This window comes from Phaseolus vulgaris, chromosome 11, assembly GCF_051622355.1.
Source record: "Phaseolus vulgaris cultivar YP4 chromosome 11, ASM5162235v1, whole genome shotgun sequence".
Classification (NCBI taxonomy): domain Eukaryota; kingdom Viridiplantae; phylum Streptophyta; class Magnoliopsida; order Fabales; family Fabaceae; genus Phaseolus; species Phaseolus vulgaris.
Window position 1 is genome coordinate 38,240,428 of NC_143508.1, and position 19,363 is coordinate 38,259,790.

The window sequence follows — 19,363 nt, forward strand, 5'->3', positions numbered from 1 at the left end:
CTACTATTTCACCATCCTCTTTGATCCACTGTAATTTATATGGTTTTAGATGTGGAACAATAGTTAAAGCTAACTTGTCAACCAATCTAGAGCTGCAACAATTACAACAAGAACCATTATCCACAATCATTGAACAAATATTTTCAAAAACATTAGAGCGAGTATGGAATAGGTTTTTCGTTGAGATTGTTCTAACTCCACAAGTTATCTAGCAAGTAACCTCCTTACCTTGAATAAGTTTCCTTCACAAGGTTGAATTTCCTTAGAGGAGTCTTTTCTTTATTTTTCTCTTTCTCTTTCTTTTTCTTTGTCCCTTTCCTTGTCTTTTCCTCTGGAATCATCATACCCATATTTGGAGGGGTAACCCTCACTCTTATGATCTCTCATGGAATAGGATGTGTTATGATAATCTCTCTTAGAGGTTGTCATTCTCTTAAGTTGTTATTCTACTGATAAAGAAAGCCCTGAGAGATAGAGCGCCCACTGAGCTAGCCCAACCTTCCAGAAGGATGACCAAGAGCATGACACGAGACCTAGGCCTAGGTCAGGATCACTCCATAGCCAGTGCCTCAAAGCCTAACATTCCTCAGAGGATCACTAGGAGTAGAGCCAATATGATGGAAGCTGAGCACCAGCTAGTTTCTTTATTTTTCATTTCAGTAGATTAGGGTGTTGTTAGGTTCAATAGTGTCAAAGTTCAAGAGGGGGGGTGAATTGAGCTTTTAAAACTTTCGCGCAGATTCAGATTTTATCACAGTACATAGAACATAAATCGATTTATTTAGCAATGAACATATTTATTTTTATACTGTTTATGTACTTTAAGGCGTTTATCTAAGTTGAATGACTTTTGATATTAGAATTGAGTTAGATGATATGCAAGCAAAGATCAAATTAATTTTCACAGAACTAACACAGAGAGCTACAGCAGTTGATCACAACCTTTGAATGCAATGTTAATGCTTGTTTTTAAAAACACTTAACAGATTGTATTAACTTTCACAGAACATGAATTTCACTGATGTTTCAACACATAGAGACTTATGCAGAAGTTCTTCAAGGAGTTTTCCAGAAAGTCAAGAACAGTATACATGTGCCCAGAAAGAACAGATTCAATTACAATTGAATAGATTTTGTTCCTGCCTGTTGACCAGAACGTTGGAACTTGCCTCGTCAATGGATCGACGTGTGCACCGCTTCAACCTCCGTCCTTCGTCATGATCCACCTCAAGAACCTGCAAAAGAACAGAGCGGCGCCGCTGCGGCCGATCGCACTCCAACGCCCAAGTCAATGACTGAACCACCAAATACTTCAAGAGCAAACACTCAAGAACTCTCAAGGAACCGTGCAATGTTCTCTCTCACAGTATGCTCAAGAACTCGCAAGCGTAAAGAGTACAATCTGAACGTGCGTACCTCAGAAGTTCGTTGGGAAACCCTTTTATACCTGGTCACTTTCTCTCTCCTGGCAGTTACGCACCTGGACACGTGGCTCGCATCCAGTCGTACACGTGCCATCATCTGGAGCCTCCTTGACTTGGGCGCTGCTTCTGACTCTCCTTTGGCTAAGTTACTTATGCATGGTGCTGCCCAGTGCATAGCTAACTTGGGAGCGCGATCTCTACTAGAACTGGCGAGTTAGGGTGCCTTCGTACACCTTCCCTGTGGTCTCGCCGGCCGCCTTCATAATCTGCACCACCTTCATCTTCGGCGATGTGCTTGCTCCGGCGATCTCCAATCACTTGGTCGCCTGAGTTTACATCTGGCGACTTCATCTTTAACCCGGTGATCGCCGGTTCTGGTATGCTGGAGATCGGAGCACGCCAACTTAATAACTGGCGACTACACGAGTCCCCCGACTTCCTTCCCTTCTGCCAACCTGGCGTCTCGTCAACACGCCTATACTGTAGCTTGATGCCACGTCATCACTTCCGACTACCAGGGCGGTACACAAGCCCCCCGTGGAGCTCTGCCATAATTCTCGTGCATTTCTCGCCATGCACACATTCCAGGAGTGGGTGAGTGAACCCAAACCTATACAGATCGCCATCAATCAATGTGTACTTGCTAGAATTTTTCTTTACCTTCCTAGCCTCTGTCGGGTCCAGCGGGAGAAGGCCATCTGCCAGGCACCGCTTGTACTGTGTTATCCAGGTGTCTGGCTCATGGGTAGCGCAGACCTGCGTCATGTTCACCCTCTCTCCCCGACACGCTCTAATTCTCGGCGATCTCAACGTTTCTTGCGTTAAAGACCTGTGACTTCTTGCCGCTTTTTCCGTCGACCTGCTTATCTGAAGAACCAGGTGATCTGCCACAAATGCTCTCGGCGTATTCAGAGTTTCTTGAATCACTGTCCTCTGTCTACCCCCCTTGCCTGAACTGGCGAGCTTAGCTAGCAAGTTAGCTCGGGCATTCTACTCTCTGGGCACATGCACCACTTCAAAGGATGCAAAGGAACTCTTCAATTCCTGCACATACTCCAGGTAAGCCGCCATTTGTGGATCTTTGGCCTGGAACTCGCTTGTTACTTGCCCCGTGACTAGCAGCGAGTCACTCTTAGCCATCAACACCCTCGCTCCCATCTCTTTTGCCAGCAAGATCCCGGCGATCAGCGCCTCATATTCTGCTTGATTGTTGCTGGCTTTGAAGGCAAACCTCAAAGATTGTTCGATCAGCACGTCGTTGGGTCCTTCCAAGATGACTTCAGCACCGCTGCCCTGCTGGTTCGACGATCCATCCACCGAGAGTACCCAACGGAAATCGTCCCCTTCAACTCGTGTCGCCTCAGATGAGAACTCGACCACAAAATCTGCGAAAATTTGCCCCTTGATCGGGCCTTGGGGCTCATACTTAATATCAAACTCTGACAGCTCTACTGCCCACTTCACCATCCTTCCCGCAACGTCGGGCTTCTTCAAGACCTTCTGGATGGGCAGGTCAGTCATCACCAGAATTGTGAAGCTATGGAAATAGTGGCGCAACCTCCTCGCCGAAAACACCACAGCCAGCGCAGCCTTCTCCAGGGCCTGATATCTCGTTTCTGGGCCCTGCAACACCTTACTAACAAAATAAACAGGCTTCTGAGCCTGATCTTGGTCCTGGGCGAGCACCGCACTTACCACCCTCTCAATTACAGCAAAATACAACCTGAGAGGGGTTCCCACCAGCGGTTTGCACAAACCGGCGGGCTCGCCAAATACTCTTTGAGCTTGACGATGGCTTCCTCACACTCATTCGTCCAGGCAAACTTATTATTGCGTCTTAGGCACTGGAAATAGGGATGGCCCTTCTCTCCGCTAGCTGACACGAAGCGATATCCGACCTGTTAACTGTTGTACCTCTTTCACCGTGGCCGGGCTCCTCATCGCCAAGATGGCGGCACAGTTGTCCGGGTTGGCCTCTATTCCTCTTTCAGTTAAGAGGAATCCCAGGAATTTTCTAGCCTCCACGCCAAAGATGCATTTCTCTGGATTCAGCTTCAGCTTGAACTTGGCGATCGTCGTGAACAATTCCTCCAAGTCAGCAACGTGCTTGCTTTTCTCTAGCGAGGTCACGACCATGTCATCGACGTACGCTTGCACATTCCTTCCCAGCATCGGTGCAAGTACTCGATCCATCAACCTCTGGTACGTGGCCCCCGCGTTCTTCAGCCCAAACGGCATCACCTTGTAGCAGTAGCACGATCTCTCGGTCACGAAGGCAGTCTTCTCTTCATCCATGGGATGCATCTTGATCTGATTATACCCCGAGAAGGCATCCAGGAAGCTCAACAACTTACACCCTGCAGCACTATCAACCAGGGCGTCTATGCTTGGTAAAGGATATGAATCCTTTGGGCAAGCCTTGTTCAGATCAGTGAAATCGACGCACATGCGCCATTTCCCATTACTCTTCTTCACCAGCACGACATTCGCCAGCCATTCAGGGTACTGAACTTCCCTGATGTGGCCTGCAGCGAGGAGTTTCTGTGTTTTGTCCCTAATCGCCTGCCTCCTCTCTTCGTTGAACTTTCTTCTTCTTTGTCGCACTGGTCTCACCAAGTTGTCCATAGCCAGATGATGGCACAAGAAGTCGGGGTCAATCCCGAGCATGTCCGAAGCGGACCATGCAAAGGCATCCAGATGCCGTTCTATCACCTTAGCAATCTAGTCCTGGAGCTCGACCTCCAGAGATCTTCCCAGCTTGAAGATCTTTCCCCCGATCTCTCTCTCGAGCCACTGCTCGACGGGTTTTGGTCTGGTTTCTCTGGCGATCACTGCCCTGGCGATTCCCAGTTCTCTCGCTTCCTCAGGGCGATTCCTTGCCTCTTCTTCCTCCTGACCGGCGTTCCCCTCCCCCAGATCAGCATCCACCATCTCCACGTCTCTTCCGGCGGTCTCCTCTATCACCGTCGACCTAGGCTTCACACCGGGTGGCGGGGTGGTTGTTACGTAACTCACCGATCTTTTGTTTTTCAGGCTATTCTCATAGCACTTCTTCGCTTCTTTCTGATCGGATTTGATGGTGATCACAACCCCCTCCATAGACGACAACTTCACCTTCATGTGTCGGGTCGACGGTATAGCGCCTATCCTGTTGAGCGTTGGCCTTCCCAATAGGATGTTGTATGCTGAAGGAGCGTTCACAACGAGGTATTTGATTTTCTCTGTTCTCGAACCCGCCTCATCTGTAAACGTAGTCCTCAACTCTATGTACCCCCTGACCTCCACCTGGTCACCAGCGAAACCATACAAACACCCTCCAAAGGGCCTCAGCTGGTCAAGGGGTAGCTCCAACTGCGTGAAAGTCGGCCAGAACATCACGTCTGCCGAGCTTCCTTGGTCCACCAGCACCCTGTGGACCTTTCTTCCCGCTGTGATCAATGAGATTACTATGGGATCGTTGTCATGAGGCACAACGTCCCGAAGATCTTGCATGGTGAATGTAATGTCCACTTCCGGCGAGTGGTCTTCAAACATATCTACCATCATCACAGACCTCGCGTACCTCTTCCTCTGTGATGCGGTGCATCCACCACCTGAGAAACCTCCCGCAATGGTGTGGATTTCCCCGTGCGTAGCCATCTCGTGCTGCTGAGCTTCTCCACCTGCTGGTTGGGAGCTCGACGCGCCCCCCGTCCTTCTATCCAGCAAATAGTCATTTAGGAACCCGCTCTTAACCAGATCGTCGAGCTGGTATCCTAAAGCCAAGCACGAATCCACTGTATGGCCAAAGCCCAGGTGAAATTCACACCAGGCGTCTGGCTTTGGTCCCAGCACCTTGTCGCCCACCTTCTCTGGCGCTTTCAACCTAGCAGATATGTTGGGAATGGCGATCAGGTCCGCCAATCCCATGACAAACTTGTACTTAGGCGGGCGATTATATTCCCGGCGTGCAGGTTGCTGGCGCCCTTGGCCCCTGCCCTTGTTCTTCCTTGGATCATAAGGATGGCGAGTCCTTTGATCCCTTCTGGCCGCCGCTGTCTCCAGCACCCTCTGTGGCTGGATTCTAGTCTGGGCGCGTGGCCTGGCGGGAGCCACGCTTCCTCTCTTCTCGGCGACTTCGCTCTCATTGGCGATGTGGGCCACCGCAAGTCGCCTAACCTCAGCAAACGTTGCGGGGTGAGCCCTGATCAATGCCTCACAGAATGGTCCTGGCAGCACGCCCTTCTTAAATGCATAGACCAGCATTTCCTCATCTTTGGCCGGCGATCTGACTATCTGCGCCCCAAAGCGATTCAGGTAGTCCCTGAGGGATTCTCCCTGATACTGCCTTATATCAAACAAATCATAAGACACCCTGGGCGGTGCCTTATTCACGATGTACTGCTCGACGAAAATCTTTGAAAACTGTTGGAAGTTGGTTATGTGACCGTTAGGCAGGCTCACAAACCATTCCAACGCCGTTCCCTGAAGTGTGCTCACGAACATCTTGCAGTATACGGCATCTGACCCTCCTGACAGCATCATCTGCGTATAGGCGTGTCAGTAACAGCGTTAACAGGAACCACACTCGCAGGAATAGGCGTGTCAGTAATCGCCTGAGCGAAAGGCATGGGGAAAACACGAGGCGGCTTTGACGGCGCGACCTCTTCAGCAATAGGACGCCCTTGCTACTGCTGAAGAGCTTGACGCAGCTCCTCAGTCACTTTGTTGAGCTCATCATTCCTGGCTCGAGAGGCGGCCAGGTCCTCATGCATCCTCGCCTATTCTATGCGCGAGGCTTTCACAGTTTCCTGCAACGAGCGCATAATCTCTACCATCTGCGCCATGGTCATGGCGGCGGCGCCTTCAGCAGCAACGGGCGCAACTGGACATGAACGGTTGCTTCTCATCTTTCTCATGAAAACTCAGCAAATCACAGGGAGTAACGAACAACACTTCCTTCAGCGACGATCGACTCAGCGATCAATCGGTCAAAACTGCGCGAAACTCCGCAAGAAAACTCAAGAACACAGCGAACCTCCACAGAAACCTGCAACTCCACCAGAAACCACCGCTTCTCCCACGACAATCCAAACGAGCCAAAGAACTCAAATCTCACCGAACAAATCTCGCGTAAACAGCAGAAAACTTCACTTCACCGAAAAACAACCCAAACGAACGGTGGAAAACGCGAAATCACCGAACAAATCTCAAACGAACAGCGAACAATGGTTGCACCAGCACACAACCACGCAGAAAACTACGAAAAACCTCCAAGAACTCACGCTGTGGATGGGAACAGGTTTTACACGGCCCCACGGTGGGCGCCTGATGATCCTGCCTGTTGACCAGAACGTTGGAACTTGCCTCATCAATGGATCGACGTGTGCACCGCTTCAACCTCCGTCCTTTGTCACGATCCACCTCAAGAACCTGCAAAAGAACAGAGCGGCACCGCTGCGGCCGATCGCACTCCAACGCCCAAGTCAGTGACTGAACCACCAAATACTTCAAGAGCAAACACTCAAGAACTCTCAAGGAACCGTGCAATGTTCTCTCTCACAGTATGCTCAAGAACTCGCAAGCGTAAAGAGTACAATCTGAACGTGCGTACCTCAGAAGTTCGTTGGGAAACCCTTTTATACCTGGTCACTTTCTCTCTCCTGGCAGTTACGCACCTGGACACGTGGCTCGCATCCAGTCGTACACGTGCCATCATCTGGAGCCTCCTTGACTTGGGCGCTGCTTCTGACTCTCCTTTGGCTAAGTTACTTATGCATGGTGCTGCCTAGTGCATAGCTAACTTGGGAGCGCGATCTCTACTATAACTGGCGAGTTAGGGTGCCTTCGTACACCTTCCCTGTGGTCTCGCCGGCCGCCTTCATAATCTGCACCACCTTCATCTTCGGCGATGTGCTTGCTCCGGCGATCTCCAATCACTTGGTTGCCTGAGTTTACATCTGGCGACTTCATCTTTAACCCGGTGATCGCCGGTTCTGGTATGCTGGAGATCGGAGCACGCCAACTTAATAACTGGCGACTACACGAGTCCCCCGACTTCCTTCCCTTCTGCCAACCTGGCGTCTCGTCAACACGCCTATACTGTAGCTTAATGCCACGTCATCACTTCCGACTACCAGGGCGGTACAGATTTATTTCTTGACAGTTTAGTTTATTCAACAGTTATTAAGTGCAGGGATTAAGAGAGAATGAACACATAGCAATTATACTGGTTCACTCCAATGAGCTACATCCAGTCTTCACATAATCCAAGGTGAAATTCACGAAACCATAATTCAAAACAATTACAAAAACCACTGTTCTTGAACCCTACAAGAACATGACACACTTTGCTGAAAAACACTATTCCAGCACACTTTGTGATTTGGAAAATCTTTCAAGAACACATGCTAATCCTCTGAAAATTCTTATTTCTCTGTTTGTAAAACTTGTTTTCTCAATTGTATGATCAACATTTTAAAAGTCAGAACAAACTCTCTTTTTATAGGAAAACATTTTATAACAAACTTTCAAAAAACAGTTAAAGTTGTTGCAAAAAGAAAAGATTGAAAATAAAATGAACTAATTTATTTTCAAAGGCTGTTAGAGAATTAGTTATATGTAGAAAACTTAGTCAAACTCCCTGGTGCAAGGATAAAACGTGAAAAGCCTTTTAAGAGAACCAAGGCACCAGACTAAAAAGAATCTATTCTTTTACAGAAAAACAGATTCATTTTCAAAACGATAACATAAACTTTTTTAACAAGTGAAACAATGTCGTTTTGATGGAATGAAGACTTAGTCAAAATACTTGATGCACCAAACATGATTTGCAAAAACACTTAATCAAGGCAGCAGTTAGAGAAAATAATCTATTAAAAAAAATTCACTTTATGTTGTTCTTTGCCTAAACTAGGCAACAACATCATAAAGTATTGTTTATGAGATTTTTGTGAAGAAGAATTAGCATTATATAATTGAAAAGAAGAGTTCAAAGTATTGAAATCCCCTTTAAGGATTCTTTCTTGGCTATGTTTGCAGGGGGTGTCGTAAGAGACTTTTCTTCCTTTTTGGTTTCCTCTTCTTCTTCTTTTTCAATCAAACCTTCATTTGTCTTTTCTATGGAGGAACAATTTATATCTATATCTTGTTCAACTCCAAACATAAATATTTATTTAAGCACTTCCTCACAAGGTTTGTTTATAAAAGGTAAAATGTTATCAATATCTGGTTCATCTCCAAACAAAGACTTTTCTATCTTTTCCTTTTTTCCTTTTCTATTTTTCTTTCTCTTTCTTCCTCTCGTGACCTTTCATTCCTCGATTTGGAGGGGTAACCCTCCCTCTTAAACTCTCTACTGGAACAGAATGTGTTAGGATAATCTTCCTTAAAAGCAGACCTTCTCTTGAGTTGTTGCTCTATCCTAACATTGAAATGAATCAAATCATTCAAATCATCAAAAGGTAAAAATTTAACCCTGTCCCAGATTTCTAGGTTTAGCCCACTATGGAATCTGTCAATGGTTTTCCTAGGCTCTTCCTTTATTCCCTCCCTCAACATAAGTAACTCCATTTTATATCTATATTCTTCTACAAGTCTATAACTTTGTTGAAGTCTGTGGAGCTGATACAAAAACTACCTCTCAGAGTGCTCATCAAAGTCAACATTTCTTCTATGCCTAGGTTTTTCTTCTTCCTTCCCCTTGCCCTTCTTTTGGTTGACAACCATTTGGGTCAACAAGGCCTTCATATCTGTTTTAATTTCGTTTCTAAAATCATCAAATTTTCTATCTGTCTTCTCTATATGATTTTCTAAATTTTCTTTAAAAAACCTAAGTTTTGCTTTCCACTCATAAGTCTCCTCGGACTTCTTATTGCTACCTTGGATACTAGATGAATGATGATGATCACTCATTTTAAAATTAAAAGAAAAAGGTTTTCACAAAGAGTTTGATTCAAAAAATGATTGACAAAGATTTTCACAAATAGGCTTTGAATTATTTTATTTTTTTTGGGGAAAGTTTCAAAGAAAATCCATAAGTCAAGATTTCTCCAAGTTCACTCCCAGAAAAGAGAGGTGAGTCACTAGGACCGCTTAAGTACCAAATCTTTCCTTAGCTAGAGCTTATCTTAGATAGTCTTAACCAATTTCCCTCAAAGAGTCTTCAAAACAATTTTTCCTAATTGTGGTGTGTGTGCAAGGCTTCCTAATGATCAAAAGAAGATCAACTACAATGGACGGGAATATCCTATGTACCATGGAAACTTAAAAATAAAACAAAGTATGAAACTAAACAAGAAGGAATTAAAGAAAAACAAGGAAGGGGGAAGTAAACTAGACGTGTCCTATGTGAAAGTGCAAGTGACACTTTGAGTCCCTTGACACAATTTCATTATTACAATTTGTTTTTAATGGGATTGCTTTGGAAGCATTTTCCCAACCAACTAATGTAAGAAAACTAAGCAAAGAAAATAAACTTGAACACAAAGGTTTCATGATACAATGCTACTATTACTACAATTTTTTAATGATTTTCTTTATTTTCTTCAAGTTGTCAACTCTTCCTTCACTTTGTATGGTCTTGATTCTTAGTCTTCAATTGCTGCCCTCTCCAATTTTATGCACTGATTTCAAGTCTTTAACAATGAATCATAAAATAGGAATTAACTTTCACAACTTCTAAAACATCCAAAGAAGATGAAATTCACCTTAGGAGGACAACAATTAGAAATCAAGAAAAGCTCAATTAAATTTTTTTTGTTAAACTCAAATGGAATTATTATGACAACTGCAATGAGTATTTTAAGATACAAATCAGTAATTAAAGCTAACAAAAATAGAAAGCACTCAAATAGGAAACCTAAGAATAGCACTAGAATAGATTTCAAAACAAAAAAGAATTATAGAATGAAACAGACACTGAAATATTTTTTATCCAGAAACATTTTGTGTATGAAATATTTATGTGAGCATCTAAACACACTATTTGAATAAACTAAACAAATTTTAGGTCAAATGAATATGTATTCTGACATAAATAAATCAAACACCGCAGCACCAGTATTCAAAATTTGAAATTGTTTTTCAGCACTAGCAGAGATGATTCAAAACATTATTGGGGAAATATTATAACGAATTTGAATCTCAAAATTTTATTCCAACTCCATAACACATCAAGTAAGGTGTGGTAAAAATTTGAGGTTAAAAATCCCAATAATAAGGTGTAGTAAATTTTATACTGAGAGCAACACCACACTAAAATTGTTTTTTTTGGACTGAAAACGTCATGACTTTTACTGTTTATAACTTTTTTTCTCTTTTGTTTTTGGACATTCTTTTTTAACTGGATACCAACAAAATCTGAATATAGATATGTTAATTTTTCAGATTTTTTTAACCAAAATAAAAACCCACAATAATTTCTTAACACAGACACAAAATTTCACAAAAATTGGAAAAGAAGAAACCTAAGGGATTTGAATAAAAATGAATTGAAACTCAAGACACAATAGAAACCTAACTCTAGTGAACTTGTTATTGATCTAATAACAAGGTAAGAGACTCAAAAACAGAAAAACAAGAGCACACAGAAGGCACAAAATAACTCAAACCACAGAAATATTCATTGTAAAACAAGAAACAAACACTACAACATGTTTTAGTTTAAGCAATGCCAAAATAGACCACATGTATAAAATTATTGCCTAAACATAGAAAAGACCACACTTTTATAAATGTGGCTTAGAAATTATAAGAAGCCACGGTTTTTAACCTGTTGACACTTTAAGCCACGGTTTTTAATCTGTTGACATTAAAGCCACGGTTAAAAAATTGTAATATTGTGTGGCCTTTTAGGTTTAAGAAAAAACTTAAATGAAACATAATATGCGAGAAAAGGTTTTCTTCTTCCCTCTCGTGAAACACAATACATTGTCTCCGTTCTTCGCCTCTTCTCCCCAAATCCCATCGCGCCATCTTCTCCCCCAAATCCTCTGGCCTTCTTCTGCGTAAATCTTCTCACGTGCTTTCTTCTTCCCAACCCAAATTTCGAACTTGGGTGGTGTGAGTTGGAAACCCTTTCTTGTAAGTATCGCATGTTCTCCGTGTATGTTTGAATCGGTGAACTTTTGATAAACACACTACTAGGCAGGTGACCATTGCAATTTGGTGCGAGTTGGACGGTGAAATCGGGGACCACTGTAGGCAAACGATGTTCTTCGTGGTGAGGAGGTAGAGGGTTCGTCGTTTGTGGTGAAACCCTAAAGGTTAGTGATTTCTTTGACTTGCTTTTTGTTTTAGGGTATATATTTTGCTTTATGATGTTTTTGGTTGGTTTCTCTTATTCATTAACACGCACTTCAAATTCTCCAAATTTTCATCAATCATTTTATCTTTTTACCTGATATTTTCCTCTACCTATTTACTCATTTGTATACTTAGTTTTAGCCTCTATTGTAGGTAGAGGTTTTATGTGGGTAGAGGTTGAAAAGGTGCGTGAAGGTAAAGACTGTTGATCAAGAGTGATCAAGAGCTTTGAAGAGTCCAAATCCAAGATGTTTGATGAAAGGTTGGTGTTGCTGTTGTGTGTGGGTGGGATCTGGCTAGATTAGAGTGTGATCAAATCTTTTGTTGAATCTAAAACTGATGTGAATTGAAACCTTTTTGAAATTAAATGTTTTTCAAACTAAGTGAAAAACAACCTATTGTTTTGTCGAATCAACTAGTTGTTTTGCTCTTAGAGGTTTTGAAAAAGGTTGAAAGTTGTTTGACTTGGTTGACTTAACTGTCAAACCAAATCAATCGGTTGTTTCGTGTTTTGATCCGATTGTTTCTTTGAAAATCCTATCAAAATTCAGTTTTGAATGGTGAATCTGTCTTAAATGATTTCTAACTTAATACGCTCCTTCATTAATTGTTTTAACCAATCTTTGGAAAATATAAATAGTTTGTTATATGTTTATGAAGTGTAAGAAATAGTTTTGAGAAATTCAGTTTGACATATTTGATCTTAAGTTTTCAAGATTCACATCAAGCTTTGGATTTTCAAGTGAGAGTGGAATAGGATTGCAATTGTATTCTTTTCAGTTGTACTTTGATAAGGCGTAATCCTTTTCTCAATCTCTTGTATTTTTGTTGTTGTTTTGCCAAGGAGTGTTGTGTGTTCTTGAGGTGTTCAAGATCAATACTCTTGGTGTGGTTTGCCAAAGGTAGTGTGTTTCTTGAGGGGTTCAAGGTCACTACTTTTGTATGTGGTTTGATTGCTTAGTGGATTACCCAATGGTTTCTGGGAACTGGATGTAGCTCTTGTTGTAAGAGCGAACCAGTATAAACTGCTTGTGTGCATTTCTCTTTCTCTGATCTCTTTTAAATTTTGTTTTTAAGTTGTTTATAATTTTACTGGTATAAACAACCGATCGAATCGAATAAACAACCGGTTGTTTTTCTGTAACAGATTGTGTTCTTGGCTAACTTGATTCCTCTTCTGGATTTCTTCACTGAGTTTCATTAAACCTTCAAAAGTTTTCGAAAATCTTTTATAAACAATTCACCCCCCTCTTGTTTAAGGTTACATATTCTAACAAAGACATGTTTTCAATAATCTGGTTGAGCAGTTTTTCAGGAGGAACAATGGTGGGAAGATGTTTATTATTGATCCTGGCAATGATGGGGTAAAAAGACCATGGTTGTACAGACTGCACTAGTGCCAATTATGTTCTTAAGTTGTATCATGAACCTTGATGATAACAGGTTACACTTTGTAGGTATATGGGCTTAACCACGAAAAAGCCATTCACAAGATGTGTTGGTTGCAGCTGAAACTACTGAAGTCCGTAGTAGTAAGCTTAATAAGAAAAGTAGAGCACATGTGCCAGATAGCACCTTTGATGATCCATTCTATGCATCTATTGTTAATAAATCTGAAATAGAAAAGGAACATTTCACAGAACAAAATAGTGCTATTGACTATGATGGTGGGGACATAAATGATGTGGAACATGAGCATGACATCTCATGCTCTCATTCATGAAGATTTCCTTCATTTGATACGTAGGGACTTTGGTTCTTCTCTACACAAGCATTATGTACTACTAGATGACAAATCCTGTCATCAGCTTAAGAGATTGCCTTCAACGGATGCTTACTAGGATTTCCTATGCCCCAACTTATTCACCTCACAAAACTCAAATATTGGATTTCATAATTCAATAGGCTTTCTGGTCATGGTTGTGACCAACAATTCTAATACTACTACACATTTTTCCTTATGACTTTCAAGTTGCTCGGGAGGGAGTGAGTATTATACTGCTGAGTAAGTTATTTGGATTCATCCTGAAATAATTTGTTATACGGATGTGACTATTCTTGCAATGAATGTAGATATTGGAAACAATTATATATAAATTAATTTTAATTTATAAAAAACCTGATTTCATTACTTCTTCTTGATTTTTTTTTTCTGTTTTAAATGCTTAAGAAAACTAATCAGCATTGCTGTTACTTTTACATTAGAATTAGAGGTGTTATTTTGATAATTTATACAATTAAATGTCATTGAATATTTGAATGATTAGGGATGTTTACAGGAAGCACCCCTGACAATTCCAGAAAGATCCACTGTGTTGGACCAAACATTTCTTGCTTATCCAAAAAGGAAGAGCTTCGATTGTGGAATAATTATAATATTCATATTATTATTTTGTATTTTTAATTATTCATACTTTAGATTTAATTTTTAAGGAAAATAAAGTTTAGCTATAACTAGCATCATTTGGGTTTGACTTTAGGTTTAATGTGTTTCCTTCTTTTTCTTTTATAAGCGTTAATTATGGTTTCAGATTGACTTATTTGTTCCCATCTTCTCTTTAAGCGTTAATTATTTGTTCTTATTAAATTATTAAATAGAATAGTTGTAATATAAACAGTTTGCCTATTTTGTTTTTTTTGTCCCTTTTCCACCATGTGTTTCCCTTTTCTATCATGTATATAAAGCACACCCAATAGTTAATAAAATTAGTCAGTTTTTCTGTCTTTTACCTTTTCCTCTGTTTCTCTCTCTCGTTCTTTTCTCAGTGGCACCGCACCGCTCAAACCCTGTGATAACATCTTTGCCAACATTCACCATGTACACCAGATCACAATATGGTATCAGAGCAGGTTAATCTCGCTCTACTTTCGATGTTCTCTTCTTTTCATCTTGCATTCTTGCTAGTTCTTGTTTCTGTCTTTTCTTTTTCTTTTTCTTTTTGGTCTATCATGGTTGCAGAAACCAATACCAAATCAAATAGCAAAACGAGTTCAGATGATTCCCAAAACCCATCAAGTCCCTACTATTTGCATCTTGGAGAAAACCCAAGAATGGTGCTAATCAATGTTCAACTTGATGCTGGAAATTACCACACTTGGAGCAGGGGAATGAAAAGAGCGCTTCTTTCGAAGAATAAGCACAAGTTTGTTGACGGAAGCATTCACGTACCTCAATCTGGTTTGTTTTTACATGAAGTCTGGGAAAGATGCAATATGATGGTGATATCTTGCATAACGAAGACGGTGAATACTCAAATAGCCAAGAGTATTGTGTACATTGAAAATGCAAGGGAATTGTGAGAAGATCTATGGGAAAGGTTCTCAAAAGGTGACCATTTTCGAATTTCAGATCTTTTGCAGGAGATCCACTCCATGAGGCAAGGAGAATGCAATGTTACTGAATTCTTTACATAATTAAAAACCTTATGGGAGGAGCTAGAATCCTTAAGACCAACCCCGGATTGCATCTGCAAGATTAAATACAGTTGTGCGTTGATCAAAAGTGTTGTGAAGCATAGAGAATCAGAATACGTCTTGTGTTTTTTGAAGGGTTTGAATGATAGTTATGTTACTGTTAAGACACAAATCTTACTCATGGAGCCACTACCAAATGTCAACCGCGTATTTTCCCTCGTTATTCAATAGGAACGTCAATTGACTAGGAATGCAATGGTAAATAGAAAATTTTTATTAAATACTTTGAGTAGTGAAGGAAACTGGAAAACACATCATAATGGAGGATGGAAATCGCAAGGTAGAGGAAGAAATCGATACCAAAATAATGGTAAGCAATGTACTTTCTGTCATAAATTGTATCATACAGTTGATGAGTGTTAGTCCAAACATGGAGTCCAAACATGGATTCCCTCCATGGTACAAAAGGAAAGATGAAAGAATAGAGAAGGTTGTTAACAAGAGTGTCATGGAGCAGAGTGGTCAAATTGAAGAAGTTGATAAACCAATCCCTGTCAACGAAGGAAGCCATTTTCCTCAAAAACAAGTACATCAGATTATGAAAATCATTCAAGAAGTAAAAAGTGACTCTGCACAGCATAAGGTGAACAATTTTGTTGGTGAATCTACTGATGGTGATGCTACAAAAGGTAAAAAGAACGAACATTCTTGGATTTTAGATACAGAAGCAACAGATCATGTAACCTTTTCAAAAAATAATTTCATTAGTTTTTGAAAGATAAATCTTATACGCATTAAACTACCAAATGGATCATTTGTTATAGCTTATCATGATGGAACTGTGAAATTATCTGAAAATCTTCTTATATACAATGTTTTATGCATACGTGATTCTCAGTTTAATCTGGTCTTAGCACAAAGCATTATTAAATCCTACAATTGTAAATTGACTTTTTCTTCTGAGGTTTGTGTAATCCAGGATGTGGATTCATTGAAGATTGATCCTGTCGTCAACTCAAGCGTAGAGGAATTGCTTTGTCGCTTCCTTACCCCGCCTATGCAACTGTGCTATCCGCAAGAATGCTCTTAGAACCTTCTTTGGGAACTTCAAACGCAACCTGCAAAACACACAGACGGCGCCTCTAGCAGCCGTTTGCACTCCGACGCTCAAGTTAGGTCACAGAACCACCAACAAAAATGTCACTGAATCTCTCTCTGATTCTCCTTTTTTCTCTCTCTCTGTGTCTGTGCCTAACAGAATTCTGTTACGCTATCCTCTGCGTGTGTCAGAATTCTGTTACGCTATTGTGCGAAAACGTACCAAAATGAGTAAAAACGTGGGTGTGTACCTTTCACGACGCGGAGTGCACTTTTATCTTGGTCGCGCCTCTCTCAGATGGTGACACGTGGAGGCATGCAACTCACATCTAACCGTACACGTGCCACTACCTGAAGGGCTCTAGCGCATCTCTTTGTGCGCCTAAGTTATTCCCTTGCGGAGTAACTTAGCGCGTTTCTTCCATCTGGGTGAATCGCACACTCCCAGGAGAACGCCAGGTGTGGCTGGACTAGGCACACTCACCAAGCATTGCTCTTTGCATAAACGATTTCCCCTTCACGATGTCATGCACGTAATGGGTTAAGAGAGTCACCAATCACTGACCGGTTTACTAACTCCCTCAGGCCACTCTCGTGCACGATTCTACCGGCGAGCAACTCCTCTTTCTCTGAGATATGATCATGCGAGGTCCATGCGTAACGCTCTTGCTGGGAATCTCAGTCACAGTTTCACTGCGTGTAACACGAAACCCCGATGACCATGCACCCGATGACTGATCGGTGCTCTATTGCTTCTCGCGTTCTCCCCCCAGGTGTTTATCTTGGAACTGATCTGTCGGTGGCCACTCGGTTACTGACCACCGATCACCGTTCTGGGTGATCTCCTCCCTGATTTCTCTGCCACCTGATCCACGTGTCACCCTGTGAGTGGTCCACGTGGTTATCTGCTGCTGACGTCATCGACTACCGATGACCGACCGGATCACAAGCCCCCCAGTCTCGAGCTGTGAACTCGTTCTCAGCGAAGAGACTAAGTGGTCGCGCCCTCGGTCCACGTGGCACGTGGGGCCACATCAGTGCCACCTCACGTGTTGCCTTTTAACGTTATGATTTTCTCCCTTAATCTCGCGACACGTGGACGCATCAACGGCCAGCGTGGAGTGTCGCTAACGCTTCCCTCATTCAAATAGGCGCGCGCCTTCAATGTTTCATTATCTTCTTCAATACTCCAACTCTCACACTCACTTATAATCTCCTCTCTGCGCGCCCAACTTTCTTCAAGCTTTCTACCTCAAGACCTTCCGCGATCATCTAAAGGTATGACTTTTCTTCTTCCTTGATCCATTTAGGTTCTTTTCACCGATTGCATTCACCCTTTTCACTACCATGCATTCATCTTCTCTGATTTTCTTCTTCTCAACCAGCGCTAGGGTTTTTTACGTTTCTCACTTTGCTCTCTACTTCTCCCTCTTCCTCTTCTTCGCCTGGACCTTTCTTTCTTCTTCCCTTCCTCTGTTTTTCACCGAACCATTCATCATTCCCTCTTCTTCCGTTCATCTGACTTTTTGCTTTCCTCCATTGCAGTTATCTCGCAATGGCTCGCTTGAAGCAAACTGCTCGCATCGTCGCCTCATCCTCTGGTGCACAGCCTTCAGCAAGTGCACCAGTGTCACCTCCACCTGATGCAACTTCCTATCAGGACAACGCCAGGGTCCATGACTGGGCTCCCCTGGCATTGTTGGCCGAAACTTCCAATCAACTACCGAAAGGTCACCTCAAAACCCTTCTGAGCAACGACCCTGATGAGCCCTCCTGCGCCATCGACAGGGAGAATGATTTCAACGTTCGTATACGCATTCCTCCTCGAGGGATGCCAATCTGCGTGGACGATAGGGCTACCAATGGGGTGCTCTTCACCTTCATATACTCCACCATCTTCAAAAGGTTGAAGCTGCGCTTGCCCTTCACCTTCTTTGAGAAGGAGCTGATGACGGAGTTGAACGTCGCCCCTTGCCAACTCCATCCGAATGCATGGGCTTTCATACGGGCATTCGAGATCCTCTGCAACTACTTTGGGCATAACGCCTCTGTAGACGTCTTCCTACATTTCTTCGAGGCGAAGAACCCTGGGGATAGGTCCTGGGTCAGCCTGAATGGAGTTGCTGGACGAGTGATCTTGGGCCTGTACCAGCAATCGTTTAAAGATTCCCCTTTATTGGGTTCCTGGAGTCGAGTTTAAGAAGCCTGTGGCCTTGAAGCCATGGCTCCCTACGAGCGCGAGCTGTGTAGGTTGCTCCTAGGGGCAAAATATAACTCGGCCCTTCTCATCAAACACGAGTTTGATGTGGTTCCTCTGAAAAAGTACATAGGTAGGCTCTTCTTCTTGCACCTTTTAGAATACTTGCACACTCTCATGCATACTTGCATAACATTTTATCCACTTGCATAATTATGCCATCTAACTTTTCTTTTTACCCTTGATGTAGACATGACTTCAGGGAAAGATAGGAGGAGGGCACTACTGGAGCTTGCCCGGACCAGGGGTGCCAAGGAGACTGGTTCTTCCTCCTCTACCACCGAGCCCATCGCGGCTCCACCTCTCTCGGTCGCGCCAGCTGAAGGCCCCGAGCCAGAGAAGAAGAGAAGAAGGCTAGCAAAGGCCTTTCCCGCAACTTTTGCGGCCGCTGCTGCTCCTACCCCCTCAACCGAAGAGGAGAGTTCTGGCTCTCCTCTTATACATCGCCAGAGGAAACACCAAGAGGTTGGGGGGGCTTCATCCCTTAGGCCTGGGGAAATCGAAGTGGTGCAGATCGATGAGGGTTCACCCCCACTTCCTCCTACTCAACCTGCCCCAGCACCAACTTCCTCCCCCTCCCCTCAGCGCCTACCATCTCCAACACCCCAACTTCCGTCTCCAGCATCACTTCCACCCCCACCCCCAACGGGCCAAGCTATTGGTCAACCCACTCCACCTGCTGGGAGTGGTTCTGCCCACTCGAGGGGTTTCCCAAGACTTCCTGCATCACCACCACCGCCAACCTCTGCTGCTACTGCTGAAGGTGGTGAGGCCAGCTCGCAGCCAAGCAGCTCTGGTGCTAGCAATGAAAACTTCAGTCGAGTCATTGCCTTGGTTCGACATTTCATACGCAGCCTGGAGCTTCTCGAATGGAGTGGGCAAGAGG

The 19,363-nt window shown here is 43.0% G+C and overlaps 1 pseudogene; it reads left to right on the plus strand.

The window, feature by feature from the left end:
- The first annotated feature begins 14,437 nt into the window (after positions 1-14,437).
- On the plus strand, positions 14,438-15,897 carry LOC150023238 (uncharacterized; annotated as a pseudogene).
- The last annotated feature ends 3,466 nt before the right edge of the window (positions 15,898-19,363 follow it).